Source organism: Balaenoptera ricei, chromosome 7 (genome assembly GCF_028023285.1).
Source record: "Balaenoptera ricei isolate mBalRic1 chromosome 7, mBalRic1.hap2, whole genome shotgun sequence".
Taxonomy (NCBI): domain Eukaryota; kingdom Metazoa; phylum Chordata; class Mammalia; order Artiodactyla; family Balaenopteridae; genus Balaenoptera; species Balaenoptera ricei.
The window spans coordinates 71,103,012-71,122,181 of NC_082645.1; the positions used below are offsets into that span (position 1 = coordinate 71,103,012).

The 19,170-nt window shown below is 37.7% G+C and overlaps 1 pseudogene; it reads right to left on the minus strand.

Annotated features, from left to right (window-relative positions):
• Positions 1–14,268: 14,268 nt before the first annotated feature.
• On the minus strand, positions 14,269–17,423 carry LOC132368787 (F-box only protein 5-like; annotated as a pseudogene).
• Positions 17,424–19,170: the final 1,747 nt, after the last annotated feature.

The following is a 19,170-nucleotide window of genomic DNA, read 5'->3' on the forward strand; positions in this document are numbered from 1 at the left end:
TCTTTTGAGGCAACAAGCTTTAATTTTCATTTCCCTAATGACAAATGACATTGAACCTTTTTTCATGGGTTTATTTGCCATGTATATGTTTCCTTTGGTAAAGTGTATCTTCAAATCTTTTACTTTTCTTTTTTTAAAATTTAACTTAAAGTTTTTAAAATTTGAGGTATAGTTGATTTACAATATTATATTAGTTTCAGGTGTACAACATAGTGATCAAAAATTTTTATGGATTATACTCCATTTAAAGTTATTGTAAAATATTGGCTATATTCCCTGTGCTGTATAATATATCCTTGTATCTTATTTATTTTATACATAGTAGTTTGTACCTCTTAATTCCCTATCCCTATCTCCTCCCACCCCCCTTCCCTCTCCCCATTGGTAACTACTAGTTTGTTCTCTATATTTGTGAGTCTGTTGCTTTATTTAAAAAAAAATTATGTTTGTTTTATTTTTTAGATTCCATGTATAAGTGATATAATATAGTATTTGTCTTTCTCTGACTTATTTCACTAAGCATAATGCCCTCCAGATTCATCCACGTTGTTGCATATGATAAAATTTCATTCTTTTTTATGGCTGAGTAGTATTGCATTGTATATATCTATATAGATCTATAGATCTCTCTATATATACCATTATGTGTGTGTTTATACATATATATATGTATGTATATACACACCACATTTTCTTTATCCATTCATCTGTTGATGGACATTTAGGTTGCTTTCATATCTTGGCTATTGTATTAAATAATGCTGCAATGAACATTGGGGTGCATATACCTTTTTGAATTAGTGTTTTCATTTTCTTTGGATATATACCCAGGAGCAGAATTGCTAGATCATATGTTAGCTCTACTTTTAGTATTTTGAGGACCCTCCATACTGTTTTCCACAGTGACTGCACTAATTTACATTCCCAACAACAGTGTACAAGGGTTTCCTTTTCTTCACATTCTTGCCAACATTTGTTATTTTTGTTCTTTTTGATGATAACCATACTGACAGGTGTGAGGTGATATCTCATTATGGTTTTGATTTGCATTTCTCTGATGATTAGGTCCTTTGCTTTTCCATATGAATTTTAGAATCAATTTAAAATTTCACAAAAAAATTCTGCTGTGATTTTATTTGCAAATATATTGGATCTATAGATTAATATGGAAAGAACTGGCATCTTAAAAACATTGGGTCTTTTGTTATTGGTATATTGGCATATTTATTCATTTATTTTGGTCTTGTAAAATTTTTTTCAGCATATTGTTTTAGTTTTTAGTATACTAGTCTTGCAATCTTTTGTCAGATTTATTTATCCCTTAGTATTTTCTATTTTTTATGTGATTACAATTAAGATTGTCTTTTATGTCAATTTTTGGATGTTTGTTTCTGGCATATAGATACACAATTGATTTATGCATATTGATGTTATATCCTGCAACTTTGCTAAACTCATTTATTTATTCTATTATTGTAGATGGTACTTCATTTTCTTAAGTCAGGGAGTCTGATGGGCCCTGCCCCAGTTCCCCATCTTTGAACCATAGCCTAAACATACTCAAGGCAATTGTAGGGCTCAACTTGTTTGTGTTTTATCCCTAGCAGAGATCACTATTCCTCATTTCCTGATGTCTTGAAAACCATTGTCCAGTGTCTTGAAAACCATTGTTTCACATATTTTGTCCATTTGAGGGGTTGCTTCAGGCAGATAGGTAAATTCAGTCTGGAAGAGGAAGGTTCTGGGAGTTATTCACCTCTGCATTGAGGTGCCCTAGGTAGCCACTGCTCTTCCAGCCTGGATCCCAAGAGGAGGTATTGAATGCATGGAGCAGTATGACCTCAGCCAATCTGCTGATCTGCAGCCTGAATTGCAGTGCTGTGAATGTGTGAAATAGAATGGGTTAATAAAAATTGTTTTCTAAGCTCCCCCACAGAGATTCAGATTCATTGTTCATTGGTATTAAAAACAAACATACAAACAAACACATGAAGGAACAAAAATTTCTCAGTCGAGGGGGTGGGGGAGGGATAGAAGGAAATAAAAAGATTAAAAAAATATTCCCAGTCAATTTTAATGTGTTCTAGGCTCTATGATAAAACACTATTCAAAGAGAGCAATGTCGATGTGGTTCTTAAGAAGTTACGGGCAGGATACAGGCAATCAGAAGATAGGCCAACATTTCTTTGGGAAAGGTGTTATGAAGAAGGAATAGATGAGACTTTCTGTCTATCTTTCTGAAAACTTGTTTAGTTGAAAGGGGGGAAGAACTTTTATTTTTAAAACTGCCAGCAGTTTATTTTTCCAGTTGTTGTAGAGGTAAAGCTAGAATTCCACGCTTGGGAACAGATTGCTCTGTTTGTGTGTGTGTGTGTGTATAACTTTTTTTAAAAGAAAATAAAGCACTTTTATGGGACTCTTGGTTATGTAAAAGTAAAGCTAAGATTCTGATATGGAATGGAAAGATTTAAGACAATGAAGAGGTAAACAACTTTCTATAAATATGCTTTTCTTTTTTGAAAAAGTGAGCTTATCCTCATCAGATAATAATCTAACCATTGGGGTATGGGAAAGAGACAGGAAATAATTGGAAAACTTATTTTTCTCTCTCCTCCTAGTCCCAGTTTGGCCAAGGCAAGGGATACTGGATTCTGGGTGGGAAGGGACACTCAAAGGCCCTCCTTGGTGGATGAGTAGGCTGGTCTGACTGCAAGGTGGTGTACTGTAGAGGGTTAGACCTTTGAACTCTAGGAGCATTGATGATCAGATTCAGTTTTAAGTTTTCTAAGTTGCTGTTCCTTTGGCTGTATTCAACAGTTTGTTGATGTTTTCTTTTAAACACCACAGCCAACTCATCCCTGTATTTTGTTGAACTGAGGAAGTTTTCTCTTTCCAGGTGTGACAGAGTTCTAAGGTGTCTCCCAAGATTCCTTCTCCCTGGTGTTCATGCCATGCATAGTGCCTTTCCCTTGAGTGAGGGTGGAACCTAAGCATATTATGGGATATCACTCCCATGATTATGTTATTTCATAAAGCAAAGGAATTTTGCAGGTGTAATGTAGGTTCCTAATCAGTTGTCTTTGAGTTAATCAAAAGGGAGGTTACATGGGCAGTCCTGACCTACTGAAGGGAGCCCTTAAAAGAGATAATAAACAGCAGCAGATACTCTCCTAGTAGCCTTAACCAAGTAAGTTGCCATGTTGTGAGAGAAGGGGGCCATGTGTTAAAAACCTGAGGGCGGCTTCTAGGAACTGAGAGCAGTCTCTGGCCAACAGCTAGCATGAAAACAGGTATCTCAGACATCTGACCAAGAACCAGTGAGCTGGCAAGAAGATATTGATCTTCAAATAAGATGATAGCCTCAGCTAACACCTTAATCACAGCCTGGAGAGATGAGAGCAGAGGAATAGTTGATCTGTACTTGGAATTCTAACCCACAGAAACTGAGAGATAATAAATGGTGTTGTTATAAGCTGTCAAGTTTGTGGTACTCTGTTAAGCAGCAATAGAAAACTAATACACCAGTAGAGAGCCAAATAGCATGGGAAAGCAGCAGCCTCCAGAAGCAGATACGCAGCAACAAAGGGTAAGGAGTGATGACCTGGGGAAAGAACACAGGCTGAAGAGAGAAGCAGCAATTGGAACAGGTTTGTGGGATGTTTTCTTGGAGACTCATACAAATATTTAAGAAACCCAAGTAGATTTTGTATTTTATGCAATTATATCAGAGAGAGAATCAGACTCACTTGTTCACTGAGGAAAAGTTTGGTATCTGATTTTTGGAGAACTTGATGATTTCCATGTCATATTTTATGTGCCTGGCATTATACTTAGAGCTGGATATTCACTGGTGAGCAAGACAGACAATTTTTCTGCCCTCCTAGACTCACAAAGTAATGGAGAACACAGTTTATTAATTAAGCACTTACAATAGACCATAAGTGCTGTGATGGAAAAAGGGCAGGATGGTATAGGAGCATGTAGCAGTGGCACAGAATTTAGGGATCCAGGGACCCTTCTTAGAAGAGTAGATACATCACCTGATCCTTACAGAGGAACTGGAGATAGCCAAGTGAACTGGTGATGGTGGCACTGTCTCCTTGAAAGAAGAAATAGCATGGCCAAAAATAGAGAAGCAAGGGGCAGCATCACTTTTGAGGAACTGAAGGTGGTTCAATACTGTATGGTGGGAGTAGAGAGCAAGGGGAGGGAGGGTGGAGTGGCTAGAGGCTGTCGAGATAAGCTGGACGTAGGTCGTGGATATTGTGATAAACCTTATCAAAGGGTTTAACTTTTTACTGACAGCAAGGGAAGCCACTGAAGAATTTTAAGTGATGATGGGCATAAAACATCCTATAATTAAAAAAATATATCATTTGGATTGTAATGCCAAGAATGAATTAGAGCAGGACACGGCTAGAGGTAAGAGGACTAAAAATGATGAGTTTCTAAAGTCCTTTCAAGGTAAAGCTAAGAAAAAACAAAATAGAGCATATTGTCATGGCAGTGATTCAGTACTGATTTTTATTTTAAGGTAACTTTTAGAGTAGACAACTCTCTGTCTTAGTTGGTTCAAGCATTTTGGTACTGCCTCCTACCCAAGATCAAGTTGTGGCTGAAGCCTTCCTCAGTAGCTTTTAAGCACATGTTCTCTTCCTAGTGTAATTAAGCAGGTCCTTCTATGTATGACAATGGATGGTGTATGACTTCTTCAGGAGTTTGGTCCTGACTTGTCTTGTCTTGATATGGAGCCAGAATTCCAGTTGCAGTATATTCTGAAATGCACTACTTTTATTTAGGACTAGCTCATTAGAAGCAAAGGAGAGCAAAGGGCCACCCTGCTGTTACTTTGTGAGCATCCACCCTCTTTCTCACCAACAGTGTAGATTAATGCTTACTCTCAAACCTTTGGAATTCTTAAATCATTTTTGTTCTTCAGAGTGTTCCAAATGGAAAACAGACACTGTCCAGTCCCATCAGTTGTAATATGGATGAAGAATCAGGGTTTGTTAGGGAAAACACAGGTATAATTTTATTTTAAAAGTTACTATAACAGGGCTTCCCTGGTGGCGCAGTGGTTGAGAATCTGCCTGCTAATGCAGGGGACACGGGTTCGCGCCCTGGTCTGGGAAGATCCCACATGCCATGGAGCAACTAGGCCCGTGAGCCACAACTACTGAGCCTGCGCGTCTGGAGCCTGTGCTCCGCAACAAAAAGAGGCCACAATTGTGAGAGGCCTGCGCACCGCGATGAAGAGTAGCCCCCGCTTGCCGCAACTACAGGAAGCCCTAGCACAGAAACGAAGACCCAACATAGTAATCAATCAATCAATCAATAAATCTTTAAAAAAAAAAAAAGTTACTATAACAAAAATTACATTAACAAATACATAATTCAACTTCAAGGCAGAAGGCTGGATTAGAACTGGAAGGCCAAAATGTATCTGAATTGAAAAAAAGTTTTGATTTATTAAAGTAATTGATTGGAGTGATCCAGGAGAAAGATTTTGAAGCTGAGTTGACAGTCCTTGGGAAAGATGGTTGTGGGCAATTAGTGATGTATGCCTGGGCTACATTCTTTCTTCAGCAGCCTTCTAGATCTGAATTCTATGCTCTCTATCTGGATAAGAACAGATCTATGCAACTGAGACAAAGTTGAGGGTTGCATGATTTGTATTATTCAAGGCAAAAATTCCACTTTTTTCAAATTCATAGTGTTTACACTTGTGCAATTGGAGAATAATTTCTTCCTGGAGCAGGAAGGTCCTGGTCCGGAGAAATTTGCTGATGTCACTTACATAAAATGTTGATGAATCATAAGAGTCCAGTGTTAAGTACATAGGACTTGCCTTATACATATCCTGATTGTGTCATTGTGAGTCTAATCCTTATCATTTGATTTAGATGAGATTATTCTAGGAATTCCATATTAAACCGGAATATATATGTTTTCACTTTACCAGAGAGTCTTACGTTGGGAAAGATAGCAAAGAACCATTTTGTAGCAAAGAATCATTCTGTATACCAACATGTAGGCTAGGTCTAACTCATGGTCTCTTCTGGTTCAGGGTTTTTAGCTATGTTCTTTTCCCTGCTTGGGATGCCCTTGAACTTATTTGGATTCCCTCCTCCCTTTTTTCCTTCCTCCTTCCTTTCCTCCTGTCTTCCCTTTTACAGTTGTTCAAAAGTGATTTCCTCAGAGAGGCCGTCTCTCACCTTGAAGACTAGATCAGGTCTTCCTGCTCACGTTTTCATTGCTCTATTTACTGTTCTTTCATAACACTTACTGTAGTTTGTAATCATATTCTTTTGTGATTATTTGGTGAAGGTCTGTCTTCCCCACCAAACTGTAATTGTCATGAGATTGAGTTTATGTTTGGTTTGCTTATATTTTATGCTTGAGCTCAGGCACATCTATGTGGCTCGAACAGAGGAGGAACTCAATAAATATTGAGTAAATAAAAATTATACGTAATTTTAATATAGTAAAACAAGGGCAAATAAAGGTTATATCAATAATAGAGAAGTCTTTACCAGGGATTTAAATTTTGAGCTATCTTCAGGGACGTGTACAAGCTAACTGTGGGAGGGAGAGGAGGAGCAGTCTGTAAAGCAAGACCTGCATGTTGGCAGAGACACAATGTGTAGCAGAAGAAGAGGAGCAATAGTTGTGTGTCTGACGTACTGAGGGCATGGAGGGACGAGGCGGGAGTGGCCTGCAGGTCTGTTAATGAAGGCCTTGTGATTCCCTTGTTTTGGTATTATCTTCCAGAAGGTTATGGGGAATGGTTGATGAATTTTAAGCAGAGCCTATATGATCACATTTTTGCTTTAGAAAATTCATGGATTTGAAGGAATGAGCCTGGCATCTGGGACCACAGTTAGAAAAATATTGCAGGCTTTCAGGCCAGAGATGAAAACAGCATTAACTAAAAACATGAAGTGGAACTAAAGAAAAGGAGGTAAAATTGAGAAATATTTCACAGGCACAATCTACAGGTGGCTGATGGGATGGAAATGGGGAACTGTGCTCAACAGACACACACTATCGAGGGGGCAGCCTGCCCTGGGTTCAGCCCGCCCTGGGTTCAGCCCTGAGGAGGGAGGTGGGTAGGTGTTAGGAAAAGCCAGGCAGGGGAGGGTTAGGACACTGCATTGGTATCCTTTTACATTCCATAAATGCTTATCACTCCTTTTTGTTTATTTTCATGTGGCTTTGAGGCATGAAAGAAAAGTCACAAAATTAAGCTAGGAAGGTTTTTGATTGGGAGTAAAGCAGTAAAAATAAATTTTACTTAGGCCTTTTAATTTTGACCAGGGCTTTTCCATTGTCGGGGAAAAATATTTAATCAGAGATACAGGCAGTTTCTCTGGCTGTGGTTTTCTCTGACTATAAATTCTCTGAGGAGAATGAATAAATTATGGAAAATAATTGAGATGTGAGGTTATATGCTAAGTTGCATAAAAGGCTGAGAGGCCATAGTAGGATGGATGGGAATGATGTGTTCTTGACTTTGGCATGTGTATTTGTATTAGAACAGCATGTCATTCTAAGTATTGAGAACTTGGTGGATGATTTATTGTATTTTAAATATCACATGAGACCTAAAATAGTGCTAAGAGGCTCTATAAATGATTGACTTTTGTTATATCCCTGTTCATGGAAGAATGGATAAATATCATGATTCCAATTTGAAATAAGAGGTACAACAAATTGACTAAATTTGTCGATTCCAAAGTCTGCAGAGAGTCCTAGTCCTAGGAATGTAAACATTAAGCAAATTTTGGATCTGACAGGGTAACTGCAATTTCTTCCCTTGTGCTACAGGCACAGCATGTACCTTCTAATAGCCATCCTTCATTTCTGATTCAAATCCGTCAAATTGATATAAAAGCATTTAATGGGCTTTTAAAGGAGTATCCCCCTTAAAACAAGCTCTCTAATGAGTAACAAAGCTAGCTTACTATTTAAAAGAAAGCAGATTTTCCTGAGACTCGAAAGACCTGAATTATTTCCTCAGCTCTCCAGGGACAAGGAATATAAAACCTTGCGCTCTCTCTCTGAGCTTTGTATGTCATTACTGGTGTACAAAATCTGGTTAATCATCCTCCCACTGGCATCCCTTGTGGGAAGGTTGTGCAGACAGATGTTATCGTATCTGAAAAATGCTGTAAAAGAAAATCTCTTCATGAATATAAAGGAGTAATGCTGCTGCCTTGGCCCTAAATGCTCTAATTTCATACTGTTGGATACAATATGATTTCAGAACATTCTTTCTCCAATGCTTGAAAACATCTTTCTCAAGATTTCAAGCGAAGGAGACTTGTTCCTGAAATGGTTTTATGAGTGTAGGTGTCATGGCACCCTCTGCAAAGAGGTGAAGGCGTGCTGATGTTGAAGCAGTCATTGTGCTTTAGAGTGAGAAGGCTGTGCTGGTGCCTGCCCAAGTACCTGGCACTTAGAAGCAAGAATTTACGTCTACTACCAGAGCAGATGCTGACTGACTCTGCCCATAATGATGCATCCATAAACCAGCTGTGCTCAGCTTTGAGCTAAGCCATCTGACTGTTTAAGCATCCCTGTCTTGAATTTATATCCAAGGAATATCAAACCTTTAGGACAATGACAAATTGAAGTGGACCTTCTTGGGATTAACTGATGCTGGCTTGTAAGGCGGCTATAAGCATTGTTGTAAAAGGTTGGCAATAATCAGTCCTTCTAATGGTAAGTGAAAGCATTTAATTGGATACTGAGATGTGATTGGGATGAAATGTCAAGGGGAAAGTGAGAAATTCAAGGTTGTTGGTCTGCCCAGTCTTATTTTAAAAGAGACATATGCTGGAAAGATCTGTGGTTTAGCATTCTGGATTTGGCATTAAAGAGGAGTTTCAGAGCTTGATAGTTTTAGCCATGGTCCCCAAACTATATCAAATTTAATTACCTCCTTTTCTTGGCTGGACTAAGAGAGATACTTGAACAAATAGAAACTTGCTCTGGGGAACATTAAAGTTATAGTTATTTCAGTTTATTGGAATATGAATCATTGAACAAAATTGAGAAAAGAAAATTTTAGCATGGTATACATTAGATTAAAAAGCAAATACAAGTAATTATTATTGTTATTATTATTATTTGTATATTTAGCCTAATGTGTAAGAAATTTAAAATGGCACTTCTATCTTTAAAATCAGTGGATAAAGTGTTCTAGCGTTTTTGATGGGCTGTTTATTAAATTGATATAGCTAGTTAGCCTCACAACAGTTCAAGTATCATACATGTCCATTAAGGTCATCTTCAAACTACTGCACTTATTTCTAACTAATGGCACATTCACAGATCTTTCATTATGGGGAAGCTGTTACAATATGAAAATAGAATTTTTTTTTACTTTAATAGCAAACACTGAGAGGTTGCATTCTTATGCCTATAGTACTGCTTAAGTTGGTTGTGATAAGAGAGAAAGTTTTTTCATTTATACCTGATTTTATAGCACCATTAGTATTATGTTACATTTGGGTACAGAGCAGTGATTCTTGGGTGCTGCAGGGAAAAAAGTCACTAATAAAGTGTTCAATGATGGTGTCAGAGATTACTAAGTAACAAAAAGCAAATTATTAATTTTTCTTTCTAGAAATTCAGGGCTCAGGAGGACCACCAAATAGATAAAGAACTCATGGCAATCTTTGAGTGGGTGATGGAGATACAGACTGATGCCCTAAATCATCCTCTCTTCCTGTACAGGGAAAATTCCCCTCGCATAGACTGGTGAAAAGATGGAGGTCTTTGGGTTGAAGACAGCTGGATTTCTGCTTCAGCTCTATCTTTCACAGCTGCTCCCCTGGATAAGTGATTTTGTTTTCTGTAAAATAAGGCTAGTCTTACCTTTCTCACAAGGTCATTGTAAACATTGATTAAGGCAGCTTTTTATGGATGAAGACAGTCAGTATAGATCTGACATATAGTATTTGCTAAATTAATGAGACTTCCTTTCTCTTTCATTTCCCCTCCCAGCTTTAGTATTTAAGGACCTTCTTCAATCCAACTCCCTCCTCCTATCCCCAAGTGTGGCTGTCAGTTGCTTGGTCATGAGCTCTTTTTGAGTTATTTTTGAGCCCAGGCTTAGTGACATTGAGCTGGGCTCCGAGATTGGCCTTTTTAAAATTGAAAAAAAATTTTTTAGTTTTTCTATAATTTGTTCTGTTATAGACCCAAAATGTACTAGTTATGTAATTATTACAGTGATTATAATATTTGGGTTTGTTTTTTCCCCAAATACCAGACCCAAAGTTACAGAGGACTTTGTTTTAGGTTTGAGAGGCCTCCTATAGCCAATAGCCAATTAAATGGCAGATGAACAGCATGAAAACATGACGACATAGATCTTTCTCAAACTAGCTTCTTAAGATAATACTCACAACGGTTCATTCACATTAATAGTTTGTGTTCCTTGGTGTAGAATAGTTCCAATCACGACATTAATAACAAAATCAGAGTCCATTTCTACAAAGGAACAAGATTAGAACGACATTCCTCCGTGAATTCTGATAGTTGCACTTTGCATAAGCTGGTTTTAGTTCTTTGGTTGATTAACATTTATAGCAAAATTATTTCAGAATAATTTTTTTCTGTGAATAAATCTAAGTGTGAGATGGTTTATAGTAGTATTTTAATGTAGTAGATACGCAAATGGTTGTAGATCAAAGCTAGTCTAAGTAATATTGGAAAGAATATTTTTTATAAATAAACCTGAATGCTAAATTCTGGTATATTTCTAATTGGATATTGTGGCTACATTTGAGTTTTGGAAAGTTTCTGAAGAGTTGAAGTTACTTGATAAATTAACTTTCAGAGGTCAAGATATGAGATCAATATTCTGGAAGTTCCGTAAAAAGAACTTTATATCAATAAATAATGTTTCAGTATTTTTACTTCAACTTTTGCTGCCTTTTGCAAGCTGGAAGCTAGCAATTCTAAAATAACACATTTTAGCCTATACTAGCAATTATTATCTTTGCTTTGGCAATAAATACCTTCCTAAATGTCTATATTTTATTTACTGAAAACTCAACAAATGGTATCCTGGAAGGGAGAATTTTCAGGATGCTATTGTGGGTCATAGCATGAGATTTTATATTATTACATAGTACCATGTAAAGACTTTCTCCTGAGAAGGAAGGAGCAGTAATTACTTCATTAGTTGCATAAGAGAGTCATAGGTCTGAAGCATAAATTGATTCTGATTCACCAAGGATATTATTAAGCTGTCAAAATCTGTCAATATGGAGTGTGACAACATCATGTAAAATACCATTAAAGGGTCATTAACAAGGTCTTCAAGCTCATGCTTAGCATTTTCTCTGAGTTCCTAATGGAACTTTTCTCAAAACAGGATTTAAGTCAGATGTCTCATAAACTTTAATGCTGTTAAAAGTTTGCTATTGTAAAAAAGTGTGTCTTTTTTTGAGTTTTTGAGTTCCTATGTCAGCCAAAATGGAACAGCAGTTAAGTACCAACCACAGAAGTTTTCAAATCTTGAGATTTACACCCATTATTTTTAAAATCTGGTAAGCTCTGAAGATGGGCTGCAGTTGGTACATACTGGTTTGTATGTAGAGACTTAAAACATTCCTTTGCCAACAACAGTCATTGAATTTTTGCCATTACTTTGATAGATTTTTTTTCTGTAGCAGAAAAGGAAGTACAGTTTGTAATGAAAATTTATTTTTTTTCATTACACTGTCAATTACTGAGATCTGTGGTATTTGCAAATGAGTGTCCAACAAGAAAGTTAGCGCAATATTTTTTTCCTTTCTGTAGAAATATCTGACAACCACAGAAAAAAGAAGTGAGTCATTACCATTTTTCTTACTGCCATGAATATAACTCAAAATGCCAAATTGATTGAGTCTCAGCATTGTAGGTGATGGCAGCTATGATGCAAATAACTTAGTTCTTCATTTAAATGGCAGACAGTTAGAGATTAGAGCTATTCTATCATTTTAATGAACACTAAGAAAAAGTTATCTATGATGCATGGAATAATAAGTTGCATTCTTTGAAAACAATAATAATAGTTGGAGCTGTCAAAAAACTTTATGAAACTTTGAATAACTAAACAAAATTTCATATACTTGTTCCTAGCATTTAAAAAAAGATAACTAAGATATAGATTGGAAAAAAAATAAACATCTGATGAGAATACATTGACCTGGGATGATCCAGATGGAATAGGCCCAGATATAATTTATTTGATAAGATTCTGGGAGTTGAGACCATATTCACCTGATAGAAGGAGAAATTGGGAGGATCTATACAATTGTCAAGTAAGGATTAATTGTGAGTGCTGAGTCAAATAAAAGAGTGGAAATTGTATGATAACCTTGAAAATCAGAGTGAGCTGAGCTGGGAAGGTAAGAGAGCTGTATACAAGAGTATAGGAGGAGATTTAAAGCAATTAATAAGATATTATATAATGGCATAAAAATTTAGGTGTGATCTAATTTTTGAACATAAAAACAGAGCATGATTCCTATCCTGAATGGTATCTAATAAGAAATTAATTAATTGATTTAACAAGACTGTACTGGTGTCATGACCACTGATGTTTAATTAGAAGCTGATTGCTGATTATGCCAATTTCATACCTGGGAAGTTTCCAAGGGGATGCTCCTACCTTTTGAAACTTATTTTCACTTTGAGAGTGATAATAATTATTTGCTGGCAGACTAAAAAGAAACTGGACTAATAAAATAAAAATCTCTCTCTGCTCTGAGAAGAAATGAGAGATCTTTAGCACTGACTGTTTATCATTAGGGGCTAAGGTAGCCCATGTAAAATTTGAGAGGAGGTGTTACCAAAACTTTTTCATGTGCTGTTGATTATTAAGAGAAGGGCTTGCCTTGGCTGATCACATGCTGCGGGGATGATATTAAAACTATTCAACAACTTGTGCAATATGCTTACCAACAACTAGAGTAATGCCCACTGTAGACAACCACTGTGGTCCACTGATGCTTCCAGACTGAAAATCAGTTCCTCATGGCTGGCCCAGTATGTTTTAGGGCGTGGTCTGGACCAAACATAGGCTCCATTCTAGGTGAGTGAGTGTAAATTAAATGTCGGTTTCCTATCACTAAAAAGGGGAACATCACTGAACATCATACCTATATTAAGACAACACCATGTCCACCTGCTTACTAGTGTCTGAAAGTGCTTGAATATGTGATAATTTCTGAGATGATGCTTATAAGGCAACATAAAAGACAGTGGCTAGCACAGAGCCTGCTTAATATCACTTAACATCACTTGTTTTCATGCAATAAACAGGAGTGTAGGCAATATGCTCCATTTTGTCAATTAAATTATTTTGTTAGTTGGATTATTTTTGCCAAAATTTTAAACATGTAACAAGTCAAATCAAGTAAAAATGAAATCTACCATGAATTTGTACCTTCCTGTTCTTAAACTAGTAAACTTGAGAAGATGTCATTCTTATTTTGTATCAGTAAAAGAAGGGATATTTGTATATATAGTTTATTTGGGTTAATAATATTTCAAAAATAAAACTTAAAAAATTTTGAGGATTGGGAATAAGAAGCAGTTTCTCATGGAAAGGAGGAGGGAAAGAAGAAAATAACAATAGACAACATCCATGAAACTAATGGACCTGAAAGATGGTAATTATTATGGAGAAAAAGTTTGAGTTCTCAAAAGTCAGAGTTTTGGAAAACGATATCTACAGAGTATCTGGGATTTATTCCTTTGAACCAATGATTCAACTTGTCAAATTCTCTGTTTTGAACTCCATTAAGGTCTCTCAGAAATATTCTTATAGGTTATTACAGACTGTTTTGGAGAGTTTCTCTCCTTTAAATTTCTTTCTCTTGACTTCCAAAATATTCGGCACTTTTTAGACTCATTACACACTTGTGGTCACTGACCTATTTATTGCCCAGGCGCGGATGTGCTTTGGCCGCCACAGACACTGTTCACTCTGGGGACCTTGAGGGATCCAGAGGTATGACAAAGGCCCACAGGGGCCGATGTGGCAGGGGCAGTTCAGGGAGCATGTGTGGTTTACATCATCCGACTAAGAACGTACATTTCTTGTTATAAATAGAATGATGAGACATTTCATTTGTGTAGTAAATCACAGTTTCAAATGAGCTAGTTCACATGTCACCTTTGTGAAGGCTTTATTTTTTCCTTCTTTAGATAGCTCCAATAATTTACACATACCATTTTAATGGTATTTTTTTCCATTTTACTCTATTCATATGTATCTTCTCCTCCACTGGGCTATAGTAAAAGGGCCCAAGACATCTTTTAGTCATTTTTATATCCCCATATCTAGTATGGTACTTGGTATAGTGGTACCTTATAACATTTTGTTTGTTGTTTCTTTTGTGTGTTTTGATTAATGAACATAAGCTTTGCAATAGATAGAGCTGTTTTTCATAGGCTCTCTTGCCCACTTAAACATTAATGATTGTGACCACCTAGAGGGGTGGGAAAGGGAGGGTGGGAGGGAGATGCAAGAGGGAGGAGATATGGGGATATATGTATACGTATAGCTGATTCACTTTGTTATACAGCAGAAACTAACACAACAATGTAAAGCGATTATACTCCAATAAAGATGTTAAAAAAATACAAAACATTAATGAAACTTCATATTCCTTTTTTTATTTTTTTTTTTTTATTTTTTATTTTTTTTTTAAAATTTTATTTATTTATTTATTTATTTATGGCTGTGTTGGGTCTTCGTTTCTGTGTGAGGGCTTTCTCTAGTTGCGGCAAGCGGGGGCCACTCTTCATCGCGGTGTGTGGGCCTGTCACTATCACGGCCTCTCTTGTTGTGGAGCACAGGCTCCAGATGCGCAGGCTCAGCAATTGTGGCTCACGGGCCTAGTCGCTCTGTGGCATGTGGGATCTTCCCAGACCAGGGCTCGAACCCGTGTCCCCTGCATTTGCAGGCAGATTCTCAACCACTGCGCCACCAGGGAAGCCCCATATTCCTTTTTTATGGTAATTCTTTGTATTGCTTTATTGTACAATTGCAATGCCCCCTTATCATCTTCTCGAATCTTCTTCCAAGTTGTGCTCACTTTAGACGCACTGGAAAAGTAAATGATTATAAAGCAAACAATTAAAGCACTACAAAGAGCTAAGATGCATATGTTACAGAAACATTAACAGTGCAAAAAAGAAATTTCTATTAGCAGTGCTTCTCAAACCTGGCTATACATTAGAATTGCCTGGGGCATGCACTTAAAATTTAAGGATGGCCCACGCCTAGTCACTTGGGTTTAATTGATCTAAAATGGGGGCCAGGGCTCTGTATTTTTTTTTAAAGCTCACCGTTAAGTAATTCTAAGTGGATCCAGGCTTAAGAACCACTACACTTCGTACTTCATTTTTTCATAATATCCACAAATATCAAATAAGAAGCCCCATTGTATATATGGCACCATCTTGGTTATTTATTAACATTAGACAAATTTCAAAGAACTTGAGGACACACTGCTATTAGGAGAAATCAATTTAAAAAATCCATTTTGTTAACAGAAATGTTGTGATGTTGATTATCTCTCAAAAGCTGGCCAATAATAAAAATCAATCCTTACTTATGTCTGTTTTGCTTCAGCTATATTTCATGGACCAGTGTAAAGTAACACAAAGAGTACCTCTAAAAAATTTTTCAAAAAGCCGAAAATGAACCCAGTTGAGTTGGAGGCAATCTAATTCAATAGATTAGATAATCATCTTAATTCTCAGTTACCTCATCCTAACAGGTTTTCTTTGGTGGAATGAGAAAGGGGGGTCAGTATAAGGTTTCTAAGAGACAGTAATAATCAGACCCATTTGTGGGTTTCTGTATTTTCATCACTGTCAAATTTACTGTCAAATTTGAAAATGGCCTAACAAAACCAGAAATTATTTTATACTTTCAAGTGTGACAAAAATCATAATGCCTGGGATTCCCTGGTGGCGCAGTGGTTGAGAGTCTGCCTGCCAATGCAGGGGACACGGGTTCAAGCCCTGGTCTGGGAGGATCCCACATGCCGCGGAGCGACTAGGCCCGTGAGCCACAACTACTGAGCCTGCGTGTCTGGAGCCTGTGCTCCGCAACAAGAGAGGCCGCGATAGTGAGAAGCCCGCGCACCGCGATGAAGAGTGGCCCCCACTCGTCACAACTAGAGAAAACCCTCACACAGAAACGAAGACCCAACACAGCCATAAATAAATTAATTTAAAAAAAAAATCATAATGCCTATAGGACCTGTACACCAGACCTAGGCTGTTGTTTTATAGTTAAGACTAAAAGATGTAGCTTACCTATGAACAATTTCAGAACCAAAGGAACAAAGATCCCAATCTTACAGAAATAGTTTTCTAATAGCGTAGATATGAAATTTGAAATAACTGGATTAAATGCATACTTTAAAAATTATCTTTCTTTCCTCTTAGTGACACATAGATAGTAAAATACCAGCAACCAGACAAAAGTCATCACCTCAATTGAACAATAGTGCAAGACTACCCTGCTATGTCTTTGCGTGAGCTGGTGGTGCTGAGCCACCTAACAAAAATGTTCATGGCTTACACTAATGAACTCAAAACAACAACACTTACTTGATTAAGTCCATATCACTGAGCTGTGTTAAAATGTTTGCTAAGGGATGTTTGAGTCCCCTTCGAAAGAGTTCACTGAGAATATCTACACACTTTAGGCCTGTTTTCCTGCCAATTATATTCCGTAGTCTAAAATTTCCACTGGATATAAATTCCCTCAGCTTCTCCCAATCTATTTTAGGATTTTGTTTACATTTTTTTTTTAATGTTGAACAAACCACTTTTTCAGAATGAAGAGCCGGCAGCAAGTTTTTATTGGGATCTTGGTCTGTGCTTTGTGTCCATAGCGGGCAAGATTGTGGACTGTCACTGAAATTTTCCACCAGGGGAAGGCTACTGTTTTCATGTTCATCGAGGCCACTTTGTTGGGAAAATGAAGAGTAGCCACTGTCTTCATAAGGTCCACTGGTCTCTAGTTCTTCTATGTCATTTGAACTGTTAAGTGTCGTACATGTTGATTTTCCTTATTATGCCAGGGTTTGCTTTCAGTTTCAAGTTCTACGAAACTGGGGCTCACAACTGGTGACCCAAAATCTGATAACCTCTCATAGTCTTTAATGCAGTCTATATAAGAACCTTCCAAATATGCAGTAGTGTAGGAACCTTGTCTTCTGTCATCAGGCTTTACCAGTTTAATTCCAGAATGAACGTGGTAATAGTTAAAATCCCACTTCATTTTGACGGAGAGAGTGGGACTTTCTTCTTTACAACCGTCCGAAGGGCGAGGGCGCCGTAGCTGCAGTGGCAGGAACCGGAGGGCGCCGTGGGGAGCAGCTGCAGGGGCGCCGGCTCACGCCAGGGCGAGTGGGGTCCGCCTCAGGTGAGGGAGCTGCACCTGCGGCAGAGAAGCAGGCCACCCACTTCTCAGAGCTCTGGAGACTTCACATTTCTGATTTTGATTGTTAGTTAGGTAATCAAAATATAACCATGTTATGTTCTAAGGTCAGTTCTTTCTGTTTTTAATTGTATGCTTTCCTTAATTTGTGCTCATTTCTAAGTTTTTGAACTGTGTTTTTATGTTTATTCTTTAAAAATTTTCATTGTGTTTTCTTTTTATTAAGAATATAACCCCAATAACTCTTGTTTATTCCCCCAGATACAGAAATATGTGATGGTTATGTTCTAGTTTGTTGAAATTTTTAGTTAGTTAAAATTAGATTCTGGTGAAACTATTAATTGACATGGGGTAGAACTAGCATGTTGGAAATTGGGGTGTCTAATGCCTGCGTTGAGTACAAACCTTGATTTTTTTTAAGCATAGAAGCAGTCTAGGGATGTGCCTCAGACACAGGAAGCCTTTGGGCTTTATCACCCGGCTAGACTCACAATAGGGAGGGTGTTGGTGCCCCAGGGTGAGTACTAAGTCAGTCTAATGGCTACCCCTCTAGCTACTGATATACAGGTGGCAAAGGAAAAAACTGTGAGCTATAATTGCAGAGTGCCCTCTTTTCCTCATCTTTTATGGAGAGTCTTCCAAACAGATATGGTGCTTGTTCTTTGCAGGGAGATATGCTCCCACTGGCTATCGGCGTGCGTTGTGAGCTAATTTAGGTTCACTGAACATACCTGAAAATCTCTATAGCTAAGCCCCTCATTTCTGTGTATGAGACTTTTTATTTTGTGAAATGGATACAGTAAGCAGGAAGAATCAAATACTGCTCAGGTAAGATTTCTACTCAAAAGCTTTTTCAAAGGAGGCTATGAATTATAATGCAAAAGGACATTGCACTCACTGCATGGTGATCTGGTTCTGAAAGCAAAGCCTTTCTTTGATAACTAGAGGACAAGTAATTCTAAAGATCAAAAAACTTGTTATCATACCAAGAAACCTAAATCTGTGCCTGTGTATGTATTATTTTCCAAAATGTTCAGTAATGTATTATTCTCTGTCACCTCAGTGTTCAAAAACTAAAATGAACCATGGGATGGGGGGACAGTAATATCACTACAGCCCATCCTGGGCAGCCAGTTGGATTGTTTATAGGCCACCTCAACTTATCCTTCATTGTCCTGCTAGCTCCTTTGAAGTAACTCTTAGGTTTCTCTTTCTCTCTCCAGTGCCTGGAGCTTCTGGCAATATGACAAGGTAAGCAATTGACTACAGCAGAAGCAGGAAACTGAGGCCTACGGGCCAAGTCTAGCCCTGGCCTCCTTTTGTACTGCCTGTGATCTGAGCATGGTTTTCACACTTGGAAAAACAAAAAACCAAATAAGAATCTGTGACAGAGACCATAGGTGGCCTGAACCTATGCCTAAAATGCATACCTATGCCTTTGACAGGAATGTTTGCCAACCATTGCTAGCCATCTGAATTTTATTTTGCAGTGGCCTTGCCATCCCTGCCTTCTTTCACAGACTCTTCTGACCTCCTCTTACTACTTCCTGTGCACATCTTGACCTTTAGTGCAGCATCAAACATCCTTCAGTTTCTATAGATACAGGCTGCATCCTCCCTCTCCCCGATGCCTCTGTGTCTTTGCACATGCTCTTCCTGCTTTCTGGAATGTTCTCCACTCTACCCTACATCTTTTGTGA